The sequence below is a fragment of the Lontra canadensis genome, unplaced genomic scaffold (assembly GCF_010015895.1).
Source record: "Lontra canadensis isolate GAN:19392208 unplaced genomic scaffold, GSC_riverotter_1.0 scaffold114, whole genome shotgun sequence".
In the NCBI taxonomy this organism is placed as follows: Eukaryota; Metazoa; Chordata; class Mammalia; order Carnivora; family Mustelidae; genus Lontra; species Lontra canadensis.
Genome location: NW_022631108.1, coordinates 1801122 through 1824737, shown reverse-complemented (window position 1 = coordinate 1824737; position 23616 = coordinate 1801122). Strand labels below are relative to the sequence as shown.

The window sequence follows — 23616 nt, the reverse complement described above, 5'->3', positions numbered from 1 at the left end:
TATCAATTAGTTATGTGGTAGAGGTTACAGTCTCTGAAGTTTTCCTCTGTTGGGGGTTCCTCCTCCTAGTCATTCTGGTGACAGGTGGTTGAGGGAATGTAGAGAGTTCAAACTATTGACTACAGTCCAAGCAAAATGCTCCTGTTTTATAGGGACTTTAGTGTTCCTGGCCCCTTTTTCTTTCAGCCTTTCTTCCGGGGGAGAAGGACCTGCCATGCTTTACTCAGGCAACCCTTTTTGGACAGAATTGCCTTGCCCCCTGTTGGGCTCAGTGAAAACTGGTTTTGGGGGGTTTTGTTCTCTGGCAGCTTTCCCTTGTGGGTTTCTGTGTCCCTTCCAAGAGTCAGAGTAGAAGTGCCTGTGTCCAAACTTTTGTCTGAGAACAGAGAGATAGCAGACTGTTCTCCAGAAAGCCCTCCAAATCACACCGACTCGATTTTGTCTGTGCTGATGAAAACCAAAGCAACCTGGGTTGTGTGCCCCACAATAGCACTCCCAGCCCTTGCTTCTAGGTCCATGCATGTCTTTGTCCTCTCCTGTGATATTTCAACTTCCCAGTCCCAGTACTTATGACAGCTACCTCCCCCTTCCATTTATCTTCTGATCTGCCTGCAGAATTGCAGCTCCCTGCTTCACACCTTGAAACTGGCTGCCAGAGATATTCTGTTGTTAAAAATCCTGATATATTTTCTTACATCTCAGGCTGATTCATGGGTGTTCAGAGTCATCTGGCAGATATACAGCTCAATTCAGGGGACTGGTTGAAATATGGTCCCCTATTCCTCTGCCATCTTGCCCCCCTCCATTAAGGTTTTTTAAAGATTTATTTATTTAAAAGAGAGAGAAAAGGGAAGGAGGGGCAGAGAGAGAGAGTCTTCAGACTCGCTGCTGAACACAGAGCCTGATTCAGTGCTCAACAACTATGAGATCATGAACTGAGCCAATTCCAAGAATGGGACACTCAACTGACTGAGCCATCCATGTGTCCCTGAACTTTTTTTTTTCTTACTATAAGCATTTATAGTGTAAATTTTACTCTGCTATCTGCTTTTGCTGCATCCCACAGGTTTTTTTTTAAGATTTTTATTTATTTATTTATTTATTTGACAGACAGAGCTCACAAGCAGGCAGAGAGGTAGGCAGAGAGAGAGGCGGAAGCAGGTTCCCCGCTGAGCAGACAGCCCGATGTGGGACCTGATCCCAGGACCCTGGGATCATGACCCAAGCCGAAAGCAGAGGCTTTAACCCACTGAGCCACCCAGGTGCCCCTGCATCCTACAGGTTTTGAATATTGTGTTTTTCTTTTGTTTTGAGACATATTTTGATTTTCCATTTAATTTATTATTTGGCCTATTGTTTGTGCAGTTGTGTGTTGTTTAATATTTACATATTAAATATTTAATACTTATATTATAGATTTCCCAGCTTTGCTTTATGATTCCTCTTCAGTTTTGTACCATTGTGGTCGAAGAATATACTTGGTATGATTTCAGTCTTCTCAAAATTGTAATATGCGTTACATCATTTTTTATGTGGTTTAACCAAGGGATACTTCTGCATGTACTGGAGGAAAATGTGTATTCTATTTTTCTTGGATGGAATGGTTTATATACATCTTTTAGAACCATGTATGATGAAGTATGCTTCAAGTAAAAAAATGTTATTTTTGATAAGAATAATAAATTAAACTGGGGGTACATGTTTAAATAAAGCATAACAGAGGGGAAGTGGCTGGGGGGGATGAGTGAAAGAGATTAAGAGTACACTTATCATGATGAGTACTGAGTAATGATATATAGGATTATTGAACCACTATATTGTACACTTGAAACTAATATAACACTGTATGTTAACTATACTGGAATTAGAATTTTTTAAAAAAAATAATGAAATAAAAAATAAATAAATTTATTACCAGATGAATAAAAGCTGAGAGAATCTGTTACAAGTAAGCCTATCTTTTTAGAAATTCTAAAAGGAGTCCTTAGGGCTGAAAAGAAAGGGTACTATGCAGTAATAAAAGTTACACTAAGAAATAAAGACCAATGTTAAATGTAACTACAGAGGTAAAATAAATGCCAGTAATACTGCATTATTGGTTTAAATCTTTCTTTTTTCTATGACTTAAGACACAGATGAATACAACAATTATAAACCTATGCTAATTGACACAAAATGTAAAAAGATTGTCTGTAACAAAAACACCATAGAAAATGAAGAAATGGGGATATAAATTAGTAGAGTTATTGTATCCTATTAAAACTATCTTGATATATGAACTTCAATGTAATAAAGTTAAGATGTTAACTACTAAGAAAAAAAATACAGAAAAAGGAGAAGGGAATCAAATTAGTAAACTAGGAAAAAAAGTCACCTTGAAAGCATTAAAAAAGAAATTGTGGAACAACAACATTGAAAAAGATAAGACATTGAAACCAAATACAAAATTATCAGTAGTAAGTCCTTCCTATTCAACAATTATTTTTTCTTCTTTTTAATTTAATTTAAAAATTTAAATTAATTTAATATTTAATTTATATTAAATATTAAAATAATTTTTATTTATTTATATATATTTATATGTTTAATAAATATTAAAATAAATTAATTAAAAATTTTAATTTAATTTTTTCAGTGTTCCAAATTACTTTAAATATAGGTGATTATTTACTAATTGAATAAAAACTAAAAAAGTATTTATTTTAAATATAAATTAAAAACTTTAGCTAGATTGACCATGGAAAGGCAAAAGAATAATCTAATGACTACCATAAGGAATAAATGTGGGGATATTAAATAAAAAGGTTTTTAAGAGAATACTATGACCAATTCTGCACCAATTAGTTAATGCAAATAAAACAAATTCTTAGTAACAAACTATGAAAAATGGCTCAAGAAGAAAGGGAAAATATGAATGGACCTTAAAAGAAAGTAAAGAGAATCAGGAATCAAGACTTCCCACAATCATAAATGGAAAAAGGAAAAAAAAAAAAAAAAAAAAAACAGGACCAGACGACTTCACTAGTGAATTTTAACAAACATTTGAAAAAGAACACTGATCATTTTAAACCTATTTGAAAAAAATAGAAGTGGAAAGAACACTTCATAACTCATAGTCTGAGGCCATCATTTTGCTAATACAAAAGCCAAGTAAGGAAAACATAAGAAAAGACAACTATAGACCAATACCTTTTGTGAATATATATGCAACACACTTCACCAAAACTCTGACAAACCAAATCTACAAGCATAGAAAGAGCATTATACACCATGAATAGTGGGATTTATCCCAAGATTATAAGATCTGTTCAACATAAGAAAATCAGTTAATGTAATAAACCACAGTAATAGAATAAAGAAAAATTAAAACAATAAGGACCACAATCAAAGCAGAGAAACATTTGACAAAATCCAACATCGTTTTATGACAAAAACACTCAGCAAATTAGGACTAGGAGGGATTTTCCTAAACTTGTAAAAGAGCCTTTATGAAAAATTCACGCCTAACATTATAATTCAATTGTGAAAGACTGAAATCTTTCCCTCAAAAATCAGAAACAAGAACAAGGATTCTTGCTTTTACCACTTCCCTTCAACATTGCACTTGAAGTTCTAGTCGGAGAGATTGTGTAAGGCAAAAATACAAATTGGAAATGAAGAAGTAAAATTATCTCCATTCCCACATGATATAATCTTATACATATAAAATCTTAAGGAACCTACAAGAAAACTGATTTGGTCTAATAAAGGAATTGACCAGAGTTGTAGAATACAATATCAGCAGGCAAAAGTCACTTGCATTTCTATACTACATCAATGAACAAAAATTAAAATTAAGAAAACAATTGTATTTATAAGAGCACTAAAATATTAAAATAGCAATAAATGGAAATGTATACCATATTAATGGAATGGAAGACTTAATATTTTTAAGATGGCAATATGTCCTAAAGCATCTAAAGATTAAATGAAATACTTATCAAAATCTCAGTACTCCTTTTTGCAGAAATGGAAAATCTGATCCTAGTCATATGAAATTGCAAAAGACACTGAATAGTTAAAACAGTCTTGAAAGAGAAGAACAAATTTGAAGAACTCATACTTACCAATTTGCAAATGTAATGCAAATCTATAGTATCAAAACTAGTGTGATATTGACATGGATATACACATAGATCAGTAGCATAGAGTTGAGAGTTCAGAAATAAAACTCTTTACCTATGGTCAATTTATATTTGACAAAGGTGCCAAGACCATTCAATAAGGGAAAAAAAAGTCTTTCAACAAATATTACTGGGAAATGTACTAGTTAAATATAAAAGAATGAAGTTAAACTTTTACCTCATATATATATATATATATATATTTGTGTATATATATATCTGTATATATATATACACACACATATATATATAAACTTCTACCTCATGATATATATATATATAATATATAAAAGCTAATTCAGAATTAATCTAAGACCTAAATTTAAGAGTTAAATGGCCAATAAACACATTAAGTAATGTTTGATATTATTAGCTATCAGGGAAATGCAAATCAGAACCATGAAAAGAAGCTAATTTATACCCATTAGATGGCTAGATTTAAGAAGTTGGAATAAATGAAACCTTCATAGATTGCTGGTGGGAATATATAATATAAAATGGCTGCCATGGAAAATAGTTTGTCCCTTTAAAGATTTTAAATAACATTCTCTATGACCCAGACATTCAACTTTTATTATATACCAAAAACAATAGAAAATAATTATCCAAGCAAAAACACTCATTTATGATTGTCCATAGCAGCACATTTACAATAGCTAAAAGGTAAAAACAACCTGAATGCCATTGACTGATGAATGGATAAACATGTGGTATAGCCATACAATGGAGTATTATTTAGCCATAAGAATGAATGAACTGCTACAACATAGGAGAACTTTGAAAATATTATGGCAAATGAATGCAGCCAGACACAAAAGTCACATATCGTACAATTCCATTGATATGACATATCCAGAATAAATAAAGGCATACAGACTGAAAGAAAATAGATTAAGTGATTGCCAGGGCTAGAGAATGAGAAGAATGGAGAGTGACCACTTAATAGTTATGCATTTTCCCTTTGGGTCACAAAAATATTTTAGAACCTGATAAAGGTAATTGTTGCACAACAATTTGAATATGCTAAATGCCTTTGAGTTGTACATATTAGAATAATTAATGGCATATTATATAATAATTTTTACACCAGTTTAAAAAACTTATTATTGAGCTCCACACAAGGCTATTTAAATCATAACACTTGGGCCACAACTCAATTAAAAAAATAAAACTAAACAGTTTACCAAGTAATTCTAAAGGTACAGCCATAGTTAACAACCACTTTGACTAACAGAACTGAGGGGAAAAAATGGATTTTTACATGATATCCCTAGGTGATTGTAAAGCTGACCTGCTATTAATTGCTTAACATCCCAACCTCAGGACTTTTTCCATAAGAGGAGAAATTACATTAAAACTAACAATGAAATACAGGAAGTTAAAGTCAAAATACTACCTTAAGACATGTTCTCCTTAGAAGAGGGTTCAAGAACATAGTGTAGAGAGATACAGGCAAGATGGCAGAAGAGTAGGGGACCTCAGTTCATCTGGTCCTTTGAATTTAGCTGGATATCTATCAAACCATTCTGCACACCCATGAATTCAACATGAGATGTAAGAAACTATATCTGGAACTCTACAAGTAGAAAAGCAACTGCTTTTTGCAAGGTAGGAGGTACAGAGAGATGAATCTACAGGGAGATATCAGAAGATAAATGGAGGTGGGAGGGAGCCTCCATAAGGCAGCTGCCAGAAAGTGATATAGCCTCACAGGGCAAAACTGGAACCCTTAGAAATCTGCTCTGGTGAGAGACATCCTTGTCTGAAAGGGGCTCAAGGGATGAAAAGGGCAAAATTTTAGGTGTATCAGTGTGGCCTCAGGATCCTAGGAGTCACAGAATGAATGGGGATACCTGAGCCCGTAAGTGGCGTGGGGAAACTGGATATGGTCAGTGAGCCCAGGAGGGGACTCTCAGCTCAGGCTACCATAAACCATGAGCCAGACCAGTCAGGTGATTGCTTTGAGCACCCTGAGCACCCTGAAAAGGACTGGAACATATGGGCTGTCTGTCATCCACTGGCAGGGGTAAACAAGAGTGACCACAAACAGGCAATAGCTCTCAGGTTGGGGGCCCTGGAGAGGAAAGTAGGGCAACACTTAGCTGTCCCACCTGAGCAGGTATGCACAAGAATCCTCAAGTGCTGTCAACCCCAGTGCACACAAAGGGCATTAACACCAGACCCTCAGACTCCTCCCAGGAGAATTGCAGTGGGCACACACTAAAGGAGCATGTGGAGTTTGGCACACACGGAAATGAAAATTGTTTACCCCAAAGGATTTATTGAAGAGGAGGAATGGTGATCTTTTGGCTCTGGGGCCAGAAACGGGCACAGCCATTCTATTCTTCTAAAGAGGTGGAGAAGGCCTCCAGGAAATAAAAGCCCCACAGAGAACCTGTTTACATTGAGCCCAGCTCCCTGGCAAGGGGTGGTGCAACTACACCCAGGCAAAGAAAACTGAGAAGCAGCACAGCAGGACCCTCCCCCAGAAGACCAACTGGAAGAGCCAGTGGACAACTAGTTTATGGATCCCACAAAACTGTAAAGCTCCAGCACCACAGTAAAATAGTATATTGAGCTTGAGGTATTTTCTCAAGATTCATTTATCTCTCAGTCTAAAATTTTCCATTTCTTTCTTTTTTCCCCATTTCAACTAGTCTATTATTTTGCCAAATGTTTTTAAGTTGATTTTTAATTTTTACTTTTTACATCTACATTTTATAGATACATCATTTTTGGCCATTTTTCACTCTAGTCAATTTTATTTTTCATCTATATTTTATAGATATATGATTCATTTGGGACCATTTTTCACTCTAAATGAAATTGTAATGTGCACATTGATTTACAACATGCCATCTTCATTAATGTTTTGAAGCCATTTTTATTTTTTTAAACATTGCAAATAAGATGTTTAATAGAACCCTCCAGAAAGAGAAAAGGAAAAATATGTTCCCTACTTCCCTATTTAACTGGACTTGGGTCTGGTCCCTGTTTGCATATCACTAGCTGTTCTCTGATAACAGTACCACTCCTTATGGTCCACATGGGTCCACATAAGCAGAGGATGAATGAAGAGGCCTGACTGTAGTATCAGCAGCCATAAAATGTATCAACATTTAATCTTTACTTCTTTAAAACTGTAACTTTCTATAGCCTTTACTCTTCTACCTCAGAGACTTTGTGACTTATGGTTTTCCCATGCCCCATGCACACGCATCAATATGCCTGGACTTTTCTGAGAAAGTTTGAGGTCCCTTGTTAGAGCCACTGAATGGTGGACCTAGAAAGGGCCCCAGAGACTATAAATTCCAACGCTTTCATTTGACAGAAACAAATTGAAGCCCAAAAAGAACTAATGATTTGTGTTGGGTCACAGCAAATGAGCAGCACAGCATGCATAAGACTTTGGGTCTTCTAAGTCCCAGACCATACTCTTTCCCTACAACAGCAACATTTTCTCATAATCATCAGCAAATACAGGTGACAGTGCATGTTCATCAGTAACAAAGTCAAGGCCAAAGAGAAAACAGAAACATGACAAACCTCAGACCTGGAAGACTGCAAGCAATTTTAGTTTCCATAAAGTAATCATTGTCACTTTGCTGGCTTAAGGTTAGTTTGGACTCAAGGTTAGTGTATAGGGAGCTCTAGCAAACTGGTTTCTTTATCTGGCTTCATTATTTACCTTGTTCTTAACTGCCTCTTTCTTTCTTTCTTTCTTTCTTTCTTTCTTTCTTTCTTTCTTTTATTCCCTGTCTCTCTCTTTCTTTCATTTATTAATTTTTATTCTTATTTTTAAACCAGATTCTTGCCACCTGTCTTGTCTGTGGTCACCCTGAGTCAACTTTTGGGTATTAACATCATATTTGTAAATTGAGTCAAACCAAGATATGAAGATATAATTACTAGTAGTAGAATTCAGAGATTTAAATAAGAATAAGTTGTAATTTCCATGAAAATAGTTATCTCACCCAGAGCTTATTTGCATATGACAAAGGTTAGCTATGTCCCTGAATCAGCATCTGTTATTAGATACTGAGATTTCTATTTTTATACAGAGGACTAGAGTGGCTACATGTTTTAGAAGCCAGCTCATACAAATTCTTTTGACTGCATACACTTTTCTTATATGGTTCTATTTGAGCTACTTTGAAACACCTCACCTGCCATCTAACATTTTTAATTCCTTCTCCTTTTTTTCATATAAATCTTAAATATGAATTTGTAGCCTATGTGTTGAGACAGATTTCAAGAGACATCATTTCATGTTCTTTCACCATTACCATCTCCTGAACTGCAAGCTTAACTGAAGATTGATGAAATACAGTACCACAATCACATAAAAAAGATGTAATAATAGCCACTCCTTAGTAATATTGCACATGATGTAGATTGTCATCACCAGGATGACTTACACATCTTCTAGGTGCCATTGTACTAAGAGTTTTTATGTATATTTCTCCTTTATCCTATTTTTAGCTTCAATTCCCAGTGAGGAAACTGATCATAGACAAACCAAGTAACTCAATCAAAGTCAAATAGTTGATAGTGGAGCTGACATTTAGGTCCAGGATTGCCCAATTCTAATGCCCAAGGAAGTGTAGAAGTCAATAATTGCTCATTGTTAGAACTCAAAGTAACAGAGATAAAGTGAAATGAACCTGTTTGCTAGAGTCTGGTTTGACTCGCCATTCTGCTGTTCAATCAGCTAAAACTGATCTAATGTAAATTTTAGGTTTTGTATCTTGTTAAAACAGTAGTTATTATGTCATATCTTGCTAATGTAAGGTATTAAATCCTTGCATTGAGATTTTTAAAACAATTTTAACATAAGAAATTAGCTTTGTTAGAATGTTAGAATTGAAAGAGAGCTTAGAAATCATGCATTACACACCTGTGGTTTAAAAAATGAAAAAATCAAGCCCAGAGAGACACAATGACTTACTCAAGATATCAAGGATGATAATTAGCAATATCCACTTCATAATGCTGGCATAGACATACTGGAGAACACTGCATTTTGCCTCCTAGGGCTTTATTATTATTTAAATTAATAGAAGTTGAAAAACTATAAAGCAAAAACATAAACTAGTTAAGGACCTAAAAAATAAATCTGTCGATCAGCAACTACTAATAGATTTTTTTTTCAATCTGGTGTCCAATAACTGTGCTAAACTATGTTGTAAGAAATAGAGAAAAATATGCCTCAGTCCCTGCCTCTAAGGGTACCCAGAGTTTAGGTACTAAAATAAAAATAACATATGAGTGAGTTAAATGAGTAGTACAAAAAGTAGAATAAGGTAGTTAAAAAAGAACAGGACTGGTAAAGGATTTGTGCATCTGAGTTCTTATTCTAATACCACTTACTATGGGGATTACTCACTATAGAACTCTAGCAATACTTTGGGTCTCACTATTTTCTTCCCCTGAAATGAGGGCATTTGACAATGACCACATCAAGGAAGGGCATGGAGTTGGGGGAGGAAAAGGTTTTTAGCTCTCTTTCTTTCCATCAGGTCCTACTCCTTCATTCTATAATATTGATAAATAGCATTTTCTTGATCCTGCAAATGCAGAATCAAGTCAGGTCTGTTAAAGAACTCCCCTCCATTCTCTGACTCTTTCCACCCAGATTGCCACTCATAAATTCTTATTATACAAAGGCAATCTTTAAATGCCCTATCTAATTTAGATTCTATGCCAGATATGCTAAGAATATATGCTAAGTATAGTAAGTGTGGCCCAGTTAATAGGTGCTATAGGAGCACAAAGTAAAGAGACATCACTGAATGTGATAAAAATAGAGAAATATTCCTGAATGAGCTAGGTAAAGGATAAAGGTAAACCATCTTGGTAAAGGATGCTGAAATAGTAATAGGCTGAAGAGTAGAGGGTGTCAGAGGGATCAGGAGGCACAGAGATGAAAAAGCGCAAGAGAGTGAAAACACTAATTTGGCTGGAGTGGCAATAAAAAGGATGAAGATGTGACTAACGAAAGGAGGCTAGGGCTAGACTAGATGTCAGGCCAAGGAAGCTATGTTTTTATGCCATTGACAGTGGATACCAAAGGAGATAGGCTGAGGAGAGAATTAAGAAGTGATACTAAATACAATTTGAGGTCCATATGCAACCAGCCTATAAGCTACCAATAACCAATAACAAAGGTTAAGTTTTCCTTATATACCTCTCTCACCTTTGTCCTAGGCTATATGTAGTTCTTCTGTGGCCTTCTCCTTCTTTCTATAGTTGCTCTTCCATTTACCCAGTTCCACAAATGTTGAAGTATAAAAATAAGGCAATAACTTCTCTTTGATCTGTAGGTGGAACAAACCCACAGAAATACAATTAGAATCTAACTGAGTATCCATTACAGACCAAGGAGAAGAATGGCCCAGAGGATAGAGAGTAACTACAGAATGGCAAGCTAGAACAGGAGCTGAAATAGAAGCAAAAGCAGGAGGAGATTCCTGGCTACTATAAACACACACACACAGGTGGTACTTCAAATAATTAAGATGGAACTTAGACAGATTTGATTTTATCAATACTTTATTCAGTTCATTGGAAATAAAAGAAAGAGCTGAAAATATAGATGAAAGAAGGAAAGAGTAACTAGTCTTGTGAGATATTATCTATGCTCTGCACCCAGTCCTTCACACCTCCACCTCCTTAGTGAGAAAAGAAGGCATCAAGTATCCTTTTTAATAGAACCACAACATCAAAGCAAAAAGCAAACAACCTTCCAGAGACAATTTTTAATGTTTTAGTAGTTAACGCACAATTTATGAAGACAGTTCAGAAAACTACAAATGTCAGAACATACTACAATATGGTATCATAGTTAATGGAGATCCAGGTAGACTTTGGCCCCATTTATATTTCTATTTGTATTCAACAAGTTCAACCAATCTGCCAAGATGCAGTGACTCACTTGCTCTCAATATATATATATATATATTTATATTTAAAGGAATATTATATACATATATTTAATTATAAATACAATTTATATATATTATATATTCTTTTAAATCCTTTCAGTATAAATATTCCTCTAAATATATTTTATATATATTCCTTTAAATCACCAAACAAGCTTTTATGAGCACCTACTTTTTGCATGATGCTGAGAAATATAGATTAATTATATGATCACCATATAACAATAGTCTAGTTTATACCCAGAATGCAATCTCCCATACAGAAAGAAATATGCAAGTCTTAATCTAGCAAGAGAAACTATCTATGAAAGTCTTAATATCCCTATTGAAAATTAGGTTCAATTTCAATATGTTATGGAGTACAACATATTGTATTGTCCTTGATGGGTACCTTCAAGAACTTTACTGTATAGAAGAGATTATGTGGTTTTACACTGAAAATTGAATCAGAAATACTTTGTAAGACTGGATAGACAGGAGAAGCAATGACACACTTGACATGGAAATAACAGTATGAGCAAAGGCAGAAGTGTGTATATTCAGTGTTTTCTTAGGAGCCTAAGTTTTTGCATATTTTATATTTATTCAGATTTGCTTATCTGATATATTTAACCAGACCAGGTATTGTAAAACTGCCCTGAATTAAGGATGTACTTTGGACTTTTAAATGTCCATCAGCAAATGTATCCATGTCTAAACAATACTGTTAGGTAACCTATTCTCCCTTCAGGCTCTCTGCTTTACAACTGTAGGTTCCTTTAGATTCGTTTCAGATCCATTCTTTTCAAATGTTTTAGAGACCTTGCATTCTATCTACAGAATTCATCCGTAGGAGATATTGACTGTGCTCTATTATATCTTCACTATTTTCCTATGGCTATCACCAGTTTCTGATATTTAATTTCTTCAGAGATTCTTTTTTTTTGTATTTTAAATAAGTTTATTAGTTATGTTTCATTTTGATTGATTTACATTATGGATGTTAAATTTTAGGGAATTATTTCTATTTTGTGCTTTTTTTCATTTTACTTTATTTCTTTTCAGTGTCCCAAAATTCATTGTTTATGCACCACACCCAGTGATCCTTAATCTTAATCATAACTTTATCCTCTGAAAGGCTAGACCTAACTGATTCATGGTAGGGGACAGGTAAATGGTTCTTTCTGTTACTCCCAGGAACCTCAAACAGTATTGCCATGACCCTGGACACTACTTCATGACTTCATATCTTCTATGAGATTGATAAGTTATTTTAAATATTTAATTCTGGGGCATCTGCGTGGTTCAGTGGGGTAAGTGTCTGCCTTCAGCTCAGGTCATGATCACAGAGTCCTGGGATCAAGCTCTTCATGGGGCTTTCTGCTCAGGGGGGGAGTCTGCTTCTTCCTTTCCCCCTGCCTGCCACTTCCCCTGCTCATGCATTGTCTCTCTCCCAAATAAACAAATAAAATCTTTCAAAAAATTTAATTATATCCTATGTGTTTTAACAGTTAATACAGGCACTATCTGCTTTCCTTGATTCCTTTCTTAATACTACCTTTCCCTGTGTCCTTATATTTAAGTAATCATTATAATTTAAAAACAATTATCACCTATGTTTCTTATTGAATCTTATAAGAGGCTTCTAAAGCAGAAAGATCCTAGATTATTATCACCATATTGCAGAGGAGCAAACGGTGTCAGGGTGTTTGTAAAGTATCTTACTCAAGATCACACAATTAGGGGCAGAAAGGGTATTAGAACCTAACTTCAGCCAATTATTATCAGTTACAGCTGTAGGTTTAAGCTTGCCATTCCTGGGAGCCCTGCACTCTAGTGTTTTGGGAATAGTGCATAGACGGACAGGATTGGCTATTTGCCTGGCCAGAAATACAGGATTAAATTGACTACATGTAGACCCTCTTCTAGAAGTAGAAGTAAATTGGAACCCTCTGGGGAAGTCTGAGAATTTCAGAATAGTTGATAAGCCAGTCTGTTTTCTGTGCTTCTCCAAATCTTCTGGATAAGGTTCATTACTTGTAAAAACAATAGGACAACTTCAGAAGAAAAGATTAATGTTTCTCAAATAAGACTCCAAATACATAGGAGGATTTCTACCAAGTGCCCTTAAAGAGGAAGGGATCAAAGGCCAGAAGGAGGAGATATTCTCTCATGAGCATTATGAAAAATGAAAAATAAGCTTCCCCAAGAGCAATAAAGCAATTTTAATTAAGCTATTCTTAATGAAACAAGTAAAACAAGTAGTAATTTTGAAATTATATGAATATATAATTTTTATAGATATTTTATTTTTATTGCATTATGGATTATTTACAGATTTTGAATGCATACACTTACCACCTTTCATTGTGACTTTGTGAACTACATAGATCTTTCTTTCAAAATAAGATATTTTGATTATAGGGAAATTAGTATTTCTTTTTATTATTCAATTAGCCAACATACAGTATATCATTAGTTTTTAATGTACTGTCCAACAATTCATTAGTTGTGTTTAACACCCAGTGCTCATCACCAGGTGACTGGTATTAAGTAGGGTACATGTGGGAAATGAGTATTTCATGAAAACTTCACAATTAACTCAAATAATCTGAAGAAAAACAAGTAAAATTTTTATATTTCTTTATTTACCACAAATGAGTTTTTCTTTTTCAGAAAAAGCACTGAATAGAAAATGGAAAATTGCAACCAAACATTAACAGATTTCCTTTTGTGGGGTTGAAAACAACCATCAAGTCTGATGTAAACAACAATCAAGATTGATGTAAACATCATCAAGTATTGGCCTGTTTCATTTCATTTTCATTGTACTCATTTTCTTTATGGCTTTCTTTGGCAGCCTGTCATGATCATCTTTATCCTTATGGACACCCATCTCCACACACCCATGTATTTTCGACTTAACTCTCCTTATGGACCTGAAACACATCTCCACCATTGTCCCCAAGATGGCTTCTGATGATTTTTTTGGAAAACATCTATTCCTTTTATTGAGTGTGGAGTTCACAGCTTCTTCATCAATATTTTAGCTTGTGCAGAATGGTTACTCTTGGCCTCTATGGCAATAGCTGTTATGTTTCTCTTTTTCCCTCTCCACTATCCCATTCATATGAGCAAAAGAGTTTGTGTTCTGATGAAACAGGATCATGGAAAATATGCTTTATCCTTTATACCTTTGTCCACACAGTATATCCATTGTATATCTCTATTTCCAAACCAGAGCCATCAACCATGACTACTGTGATGTCCTGGTCATGTCAACTCTGCCATTCATGGACATCTAGGCCTATTAGTAGAGTTTCTGAGCAACACCCTCTTTATTTAGGTCATTTTAGATCTAAATACTCATGCAGATTTAAAGTGAGAGGATGGAGAAATATTTTTAATGAAAATAATATCAAGGGGCACCTGGGTGGCTCAGTCATTAAGTATCTACCTTCGGTGCAGGTCATGATCCTGGGGTCCTGGGATCGAGCCCCACATTGGGCTTCCTGCTGGGTGGGAAGCCTGCTTCTCCCTCTCCCACACCTCCTGCTGTGTTCCCTCTCTTGCTGTGTCTCTCTCTGTCAAATAAATAAATACAATCTTTTTAAAAAAAATAATATCAAAAGAAAGCTGGAATAGCAATACTTATATCAAGCATATAGACTTTTATATATAATTGATATATATTATTGAAATTATACACATATTTCTATGTATATTATATATAAATTCATATACAAATATATTTTATATAATATATAAATATGGAATTATTTATAAATGTATGTATAACTATCTTTCTATATACATATATATGCGCATAAATAAATAAATTCTGGTAATATTTATATTCCAAGAAATTTTAGGTGTCAAACTGTTTGTCACACCTCAGTGATCTGGAACTGAAATATGTTGCACCTCAACTATCCAAACACAGCTGACAGAGCCAAGAAAAAGTAAAATAATCTTGAATAGACAAAATGGATGTCACAAAGTCCATAAACCAAACACTGTACATTTTGTTCCATAAGATGTTTCCCCTTTTCCACACATATCCTCTCCAAATAAAATAAAATAATCAGTCTTTGCTCATTTTTGTCAGATTTCAGCCCTGTTATAACTAGCTTTATTAGTGTGTTCTCAAAACCATAAAAGATTACAAAGAACTAATTGAAATGATAGGGACTTCATTAGGCAGGTCCTCTGACAAATACAGATAGTCTGAAAAGATAAAGAACCACTTATAAAATCAAATATATATGAACTAAAAATCCATGAGTCCATTTTATTGCAGGTACAAGCAAAATCTCAATAGCTACAAATTTTAATTGCTCTGAGAGTAGCAAATATATAGTACAATAATTAATGTTTATAATGATGACCTTCAGTCATCCTGAAAAGATTGCATTGAATCACAAAGTTGAAGCTCTTCTTAAATAATAACAACACTAACACTAACCAAAACAAACACTTCTAAAGTGTTTAGGGTTTAGAAAGCATTTTCCAAGAAAGTATGCCTCATATTGAGATCACCTAGACTTTCGGAGAGGTAATAAAAAAGAAAACCTAAAGAGAATTAACTTGCTCAAAGATACCTAGCTTATCAGTAGCAGACCTAAAACTAGTATATTGGTCTTCTGAGTGTGGATGAATGCTTCTTTCAAATATTGTGTCCCATTATTTAAAAAAAAAACTGCTTAAGTGAATAGGACATAATACAGTTTATAAATATTTGCACCTAAAATGGTATTTTAAATGTTCAGGTACTTAAAAGAGCTAGCCAATATTTTCTCCAAAATACAACTGTTTGATATACAAATCTGCAGAGGACTTCAGGAAACCTAGGTTTTTGTTTGTTTGTTTGTTTTTGTTTTGTTTTTTACTTTTCTCTCTTTTGTAATTTAAATTCCAGTTACTTGACATACAGTTCAATATTAGTCTCAGATGTACAGTATAGTGATTAAACATTTCCATACAGCAACTGGAACTCATCACAAGCGCACTCCTTAATCCCCATCACTAACCCATCCTCCCACTCACGGAACCTCTGGTAATCATGTTTGTTTTCTATAGTTAAGAATCTGTTTCCTGGTTTTCCTCTTTTTTCTCCCCTTTGCTTCTTTGTTTTGTTTCTCTAATGCCACTTTGCATTGGCACTAACAGTGGGCAAGGGTTCCCTTTTCTCCACATCCGTGTTATTTCCTATGTTGTCCATTTTAGTCATTCTGACAGGTGTGAGGTGCTATCTTGTTACAGTTTTGATTTGTATTTTCCTGATGGTGAGGAATGTTGAACAGCTTTTCTTGTGTGTGTTAGCAATCTGTATGTCTTCTTTGGAAAAGTTTCTAACACAACTTCTGCTCATTTTAATAGGATTATTCATTTTGGGGTGTTGAGTTTTAAAAGTTCTTCCTATATCTTGTATACTATCCCTTTATTGGGTATTAATTTGCAAATATTTTCTCCCATTCTGTAGGTTGCTGTATAGTTTTGTTGTTTCCTTTTTCATGCAGAAATTTGGTTGTTTGTTTCTTTTTTAGGGAATCCCAATCTTTCATTTTGTTTTTGTTTCCCTTGCCTCGGGAGACCTATCTAGAAAGAAGTTTCTATGACTGATGCCAAAGAAGTTACTAAATTTCTCTGCTGGGATTTTTATGGTTTCAGGTCTTACATTTAGGTCTTTAATCCATTTTGAATTTATTTTTGTATATCATATAAAATAGTGGTCTACTTTCCTTCTTTTGCATTGTTGCTTTCTAGTTTTCCCAGCACAGCTTGTTGAAGAGACTGTCTTTCCCATCGGATATACTTTCCTGCTTTGTCAAAGATTAATTGACCATATAGTTGTGGGTTCATCTCTGGTCCTCTATTTTGTTCTGTTGATCTTTATGTTTATTTTTATGCCAGTACCATACCGTTTTGATCATTACACCTTTATAATATCACTTTAAGCCCAGAATTGTGATACCTCCAGCATTGTTCTTCTTTTTCAAAGTTGCTTTGGCTATTTGGGGTCCTTTGTGTTTCATACAAATTTTAGAATTGTTTGTTCTAGTTATGTGGAAAATGCTGGGCGTATTTTGATAGGGATTACATTAAATGCGTAGATTGCTTTGAGTATCAGAGACATTTTAACAGTATTTATTCTTCTAATCCATAAGCATGGAATATCTTTCCATTTATTTGTACGATCATCAATTTCTTTCATTAGTGTTTTACAATTTCCAGCAAACAGGCCTTTTACTTCTTTGGTTAGATTTCCTCCTAGGTACCGTTTTGGTTCTGGTTCAATTGTAAATGGTATTAATGCTTTACTTTCTCTTTTTTTTTGCTTCATTATTGGTCCAGTTTGTCATCCAGAGCCACTGTTTCCTTCTTTATTTTCTGTTTTGATGATCTGTCCATTGATGTAAGTGGGGTGTTAAACTCGGTGACTAATTATTGTGTTACGATCAATTACATCCTTTTTTTTTTTAATGAATTTGGGTGCTTCCATGTTGGGTGAATAAATATTTACAATTGTTAGATCTTCTTGTTGGATTGTCCCCTTTATTATTATATGTAACTGGTCAGCTCTTTTGTTCCAGGAGATATGTCTCCATGAATGTTGCCTCTCAGGGTTGTGTTCTAAGAAGAGTGAATAATCTCCCTTCTGTGTGTCCCAGAAGTTCTTCAGATCTTTGTTTCCATGCCATCTGCCCCCAGGTTTTTTGCCTGCCTTCTCTCCAGGAGTAGCATAACACCCTCGGGGTTTTATTCCAGCCAAGCCCTCTGACCTTTAAAACTCCAGGTTTAAGCTGCACAGTTTTCAAGAACCCACAAAATTCAGCCCCTCTTTTTCTTTTTTTCCAAGTCAATGGCTTTTGGGAAACATTCTCCTTGCGTGTTCCCCAGTGTGGTCCTCTCTTGACCTTCTCCATGACCATGGTTCCCTTCCATCAGCAGGGGCTGCAATCCCTTCCTCCCTTAAACCACATCTCCATACTTTTACCTTCTTTGATGTGGCCTTTACTCTTCCTTCAGTTGTGGGGTTTGTTTTTTCAGTCTTCAGGTCAGTTTCTGGGGTATTTATATTGATTTGATAGTTGTCTAGCTGTGTTTGTGAGACAAGACATGCCTAGGGTCCTCCCACTCTGCTGCGATCTTCCAATGCCAAGAAGCACTTTCCTCTCTTTCTTAAATTATTTTTAATTCGAGTGTAGTTCACACACAATGTTTCATTACGTTCATATGTACAACATAGTGTTTTAACAAGTTTATACATTAGGTTTTACTCTATTTTTCTCAACACTGTAACAAATGTTATTTTCTGTTTCTGTTCTAATAAGCAATTGCTACTACTGCAAAAAAATCACACAGATAAAATAGTTTGTGAGTTTCCAACCTTATAAAGATAAGAAAGTAAGTCTTTATAATTTTATAAACCTGAGTACTGCTTTATAAAATACCATTTTAATGAAAACCAACATATGAATTTTTAAGTTTTTAATTTTTCAATGGTAGTGATTTGTATTACAGAATTATTTCACCACAAATATTTTTTTAAAAATTGCAATTTCTCATTATGCATTTATAATAATATTCAATCCACCAATATTCTCTTTATATATGTCTTTGCTTGTGAGAAATGAGATCTAACTGAAAACTACATATGTACGATACTTTATTAACTCATTATTTAAAATATATCAAGCAAAGTTGTGACTGCGGTTGTATATAGAGGAATTAATGTAGAAATATCATTGTACAATTGATTTTAATACAAATATAAAAAAATTATCTGAATGAGTACCAATATATAAAAGTAAGCATCATATCACACACTCTCTTAGACTTTCAAACAAAGAACTTTCATTACAAAGCTTGAAACTCTGAAGTTTATGAAATATGTTAGAACACTATTGTCTTCTGTGTGTAAGGTGTATGTGCTGTGTGTGAATCTGATGCTTTGAGATATTTGGGATGAATTAAATTGTTTGTTTCCCCAAGGGGACAAAAGGAAATGCTCATAGATATTCCAAGTTATACTCATATTAATTCCCACAACTCATATTAATATTAAAAACTTTCCTCTTTAGTTTACTCAGGTAAATTTTCTAAATAAAGGTAGGATCATACTCTCCTATACATTTTTGAATGTTTGGATAATTCACTTATGTCTACTTATTTCAATTACCTTTTTTTCTTGCAGGAAGAAAGTGAAAACTTTGGACCCATTGCTGAGGAACAGGTGTCCAATTTATTCTGTTGCTTATTACTTTCTGTAAAGAAAGATATTTTATTATATGCTCCATAGAACAGTATGTTTCCCTTTGGATGGAAAATACAGTCATGAATAATTCCTTCAGAAGGATCATTTTGAGGTTGAAAGGAAGGAGGCCATGTTTTGTTAAGGCACTCAAAACACCATTTATTTTTTAAGAAAAATCTTCAAGGTGTCATGGCTAAACTGATAGAAAACACAGATTATTCTAACCAGTAATTTGATTACAATGTCTTTGAATCATTCAAAATTTCAAGAGAGATAGTTTGAAGATCCTCTTTCCTGTGATGAATTTCTAAAGCACTGTCTTTGCATCTCACACATGACTGAAGAGCCAAACCACTATGTTCCAAAAACCTATCACGGAATTCTGAAGTCATAAAATAATATACAATGGGATCAAGGCAGCAATTCAGATTTGCAAGACATAGAGAAATGATGTGAAAACACAGGGTACTCCTAATAAAGGAACAGTTTGAAAAGACATGTTATTTCACCATCATAAAGAATGGAAAGTTGAAGTGGTAAGGAGTGAATCACACCATGAACACCACTGCACACATAAGGACCATCCACAAAGCCTTTTTTCTCTCTTTGGTATTCTGAGGCGGGGCTCAGAATTCTTGTAAAGATTTTCTCATTTTCCATGTGCAATAAGTAATAATTACAACAGGTAAAAGAAAACCTCCAAGTTCAGCTACAGTTATCATGCTAATGGAGGAAGCCATGCTAATGTGTTGAAACCCTAAATTGGCAAAGCAAGATTCAGCATTGTTGGTTAAACCAGGACTTCTCAGAATTGGAAGTGACAAACACTCAGTCCCCATGATGATCCAGATGGCAGCCCTGATGCCCACATCATACCTACACTTCCAGTTTCTGGCCCTAAAGAGCTTGAGGGGAAAGAAACATCTCTGAAGGCTGATGCACGTCAGGAAACAAATGCTTGCATACAATTTGAGATACTTCAGGTAGAAGCACAGCAGGCAAAGGGCCTTCTGGAAGGGCCAGTGTTGGCTGATGTAATAGTAAATCTGGAGGGGTAAGGACAGCACATGAGCAAGGTCAGCCACAGAGAGGTTGATCATGAAAATGATGGCTTTATTTTTCTTCCTGATGAAGTGGCACAGAACCCACAAGGCTACAATGTTGGCCAGAAGACCAGGGATGATTCATTAGATTGTGCTCAGTAGACATCTATTCAATAAGTGAATTTTCTCCCCAATTACCCAGTACAATTTTTGCCCACAGTAAGGGCTCAGTAAATAAATGTTTGCTGAATATACTGACTTAGGACAGAGGTGAGAAGAGATGGACCCTCTTAGCTAGACGTCAAATATTATAATTGGAACTTATCTGGGAGAGTGTAAGGAAGATGTAAACTGCACATGGCATACAAGTAAATAAACTTAGATGCCAACAAAGCAAATCATTAAACAGAAAAACACTGGCCCTGGAATAAATAGCAAGATTTGCCAATAGCAAAAATGGAACTGACTTTAAGAGATAACCATGAAAAAGTTTATATTGGACCATACATTTTCTCACAAAAGGGCCTATCTTTAATTCAGCTATTGAGACACAGTGAAAAATTATTAATTTTGAATTGTTACATTTTTAACAATAATTGTTAGAGAGTTCTTCCTTCTAGTGAGTTTAACTCTGTATCTCTGTCATTTTAACCTAGTTCTTCCTACCAATGTCAAATAAAGTTTACTCCCTGTTGCACATGAAACTCTTTTTAAATACCTGAAGACAGCAATCCTGCCTCTATTAAATCTTCCTTTATTCAGGTTAAACATTCACTCCTAAAATGCAGAGTCCCTGTTCTTGGTTTTCTTTTGGATCAGATCAGTATAGCTTTTGGCCCCAAATTACTATAATACTGCCTATTTTAACCCTTGAAAATTACAGTTTACCCAAACATTTGATATTCTCAGGAAATACAGCATGCCTTTGAGTGTAGAAACAAAAGGATAAATGGAATTTTATTACTCCCTTGTACTTTTTGTGCTTGCAAAGGCAGTTAGTTCATTTCACATTTATGGAATTAAAGGGAAATTGAGACACACTTAACATTAACTATTGAAAGCAATATAAAGTCTGAGACAGTGCCTATTCAACCCAAAATACAACCAATTGGAGTTGTAAAAATTCAGTCGATACACATACAGCTTATACAGTGCCAAACCATCTATTTAATGTCTTTGCACTGACTACATGGTGCTTTCAGATAGACACTGTATTTTAGTTAAAGTTCATTGCAGTCAAACAACCAGCTCATTCAAGTAAACAACTTCTTTGAATTTTTTTTTCCACTGAGTTGACTATTTTGCTAAAACAGCCAGTTAGTCTAGCAAACTCCAGCCAACACCATCTGTTTTTGTGGTCTGTTTGTTTATCCATTGAACTAACTAAAACAATTGATCTTGTATTCTGTATACTCAGTTTAAGTAAAAAGCCATGTAAACTTGAACCATAATTATTCTTGAAATAAAATTTAGAATAGTTAATATACATGAACTCTTCCAAGATCATCTTTGGTTTTGTTATAATAATCAAAATCACTGAATGCGTAATTTAGATGAAATGCTATGCTAAGTACTTTATACACACTCTCTCAATCTGTTCTTCACAGCAATCTTATGCAGCAACATAACATTACCACTGTTTTACAGCTGGAGAAACTGAGGTCCCAAGAAAGGCAAGCTTCACCTCCCCTAAAAAGCCTTTCTTGACCTCTCCAAACCAAAGGTCACTTCTATGGCCTCACACTATCCATAGTTTTGATAATTTTTCTAGTGAGAATACATTTAATTAATACACTTAACATGCTGTGGTTATTTGCCTTTGCGTGGAGCCTCTTTTGTTTCTCTCAGTAGATTGCAATCTCCTACATATCAAAGACTCATTCTCTTAACTACTTTCTTTTCTGCACAGTAAAGTGTCTCCTAAAGTGTTTTGAACATTTTAGGGATCCACTACTTGTTTCTTGAATGAATGACTTGAATGCATGATGAGTGGATAAATCCTGGGGTGAAGGAGTGAAGTCACACTGAGAGAAAGAGAGTGTCTGGGGAATTAGAATTTAGATGTGATATTTGATTTGACCACCAGGTGTCATAAGTATACCGATGTCCAAACCTTTTAAAATATTTAACACATTTATTTAAAAAATTCCATTAAGGGAGAAGTTACACTAAAGGAGAAAAGTATCAGTAACATCTTATGTAACATCAGAAGAACAACCCTTAAAAGGGAATTTAAGAGTTTTAATTTATTTTAGTTTTTAGCATCTATACTTCATTCACATCTCTGGAAACAGTTGGGCTTTTAAATTCATTAGAGATCCCTAGAATATTTGAGCAGTTAAAGACCATCAAGATCTTCCGATCATGACACTTTTTATAGATGAGAATACCAAGGCCCCCAAAACAGAGAGATTAAATTTTCCAAATTCACAGAGAAAATTACTTGCAAAGGATGAAACAAAATCCTCTTGCCTTCCACTACAGAATAATTTTTACTTTTCCAGGAACTTCTAAGATGAAACCCATATTTTTGTAATTACCTAATAACAATACAAACTTTTAGAAATAAACCAATACTAGATTTTAGAACTGTAACCTTGACAGTGAACTATTAAAACATGAGTGATTAGGTGTGTTGTTGTTGTTGTTTTTTTTCCCAAAATATCTTAGGACAAATATAGTGTGTGTGTGTGTGTGTGTGTGTGTGTGTGTGTGTGTGTGTGTGTTTTAAGATTTTATTTATTTATTTGTCAGAGAGAGAGGGAGAGAGAGCACAAGCAGGGGGAGCGGCAGACAGAATAGGCAGAGGGAGAAACAGGCTACTGGTCAAGCAAGGAGCCGGATGTGGGGCTCTATCCCAGGACCCTGGGATTATGACCTGAGCTAAAGGCAGCTGCTCAACTGACTGAGCTACCCAGATGTCCCAAATATAGTGTTTTTAAAAAGCAGAATTAGTACTTTTATCCTTAATACTAAGTTTGTCTAAAAAATCTGCTTAACAGGGGTGTCTGGGTGGCTCAGTTGGTTAAGTGTCAGACTCTTGGTTTTTGCTCAGGTCATGATATCAGGGTCCTGAGATTCAACCCTCACTGGGCTCCACACTCAGCTCCCAGAGTGTGCTTGAGATTCTTTTACCCTCTTCACCTCCCTCTACTTTCACCTTCTCTCTCTGTCTCTCTCTCTCTCAAATAAATAAATAAATCTTTTTAACTATCTGCTTAACAGTCCTA

The 23616-nt window shown here is 34.8% G+C and overlaps 1 pseudogene; it reads right to left on the bottom strand.

The window, feature by feature from the left end:
• Positions 1 to 19579: 19579 nt before the first annotated feature.
• Positions 19580 to 20527, bottom strand: LOC116856928 (annotated as a pseudogene).
• Positions 20528 to 23616: the final 3089 nt, after the last annotated feature.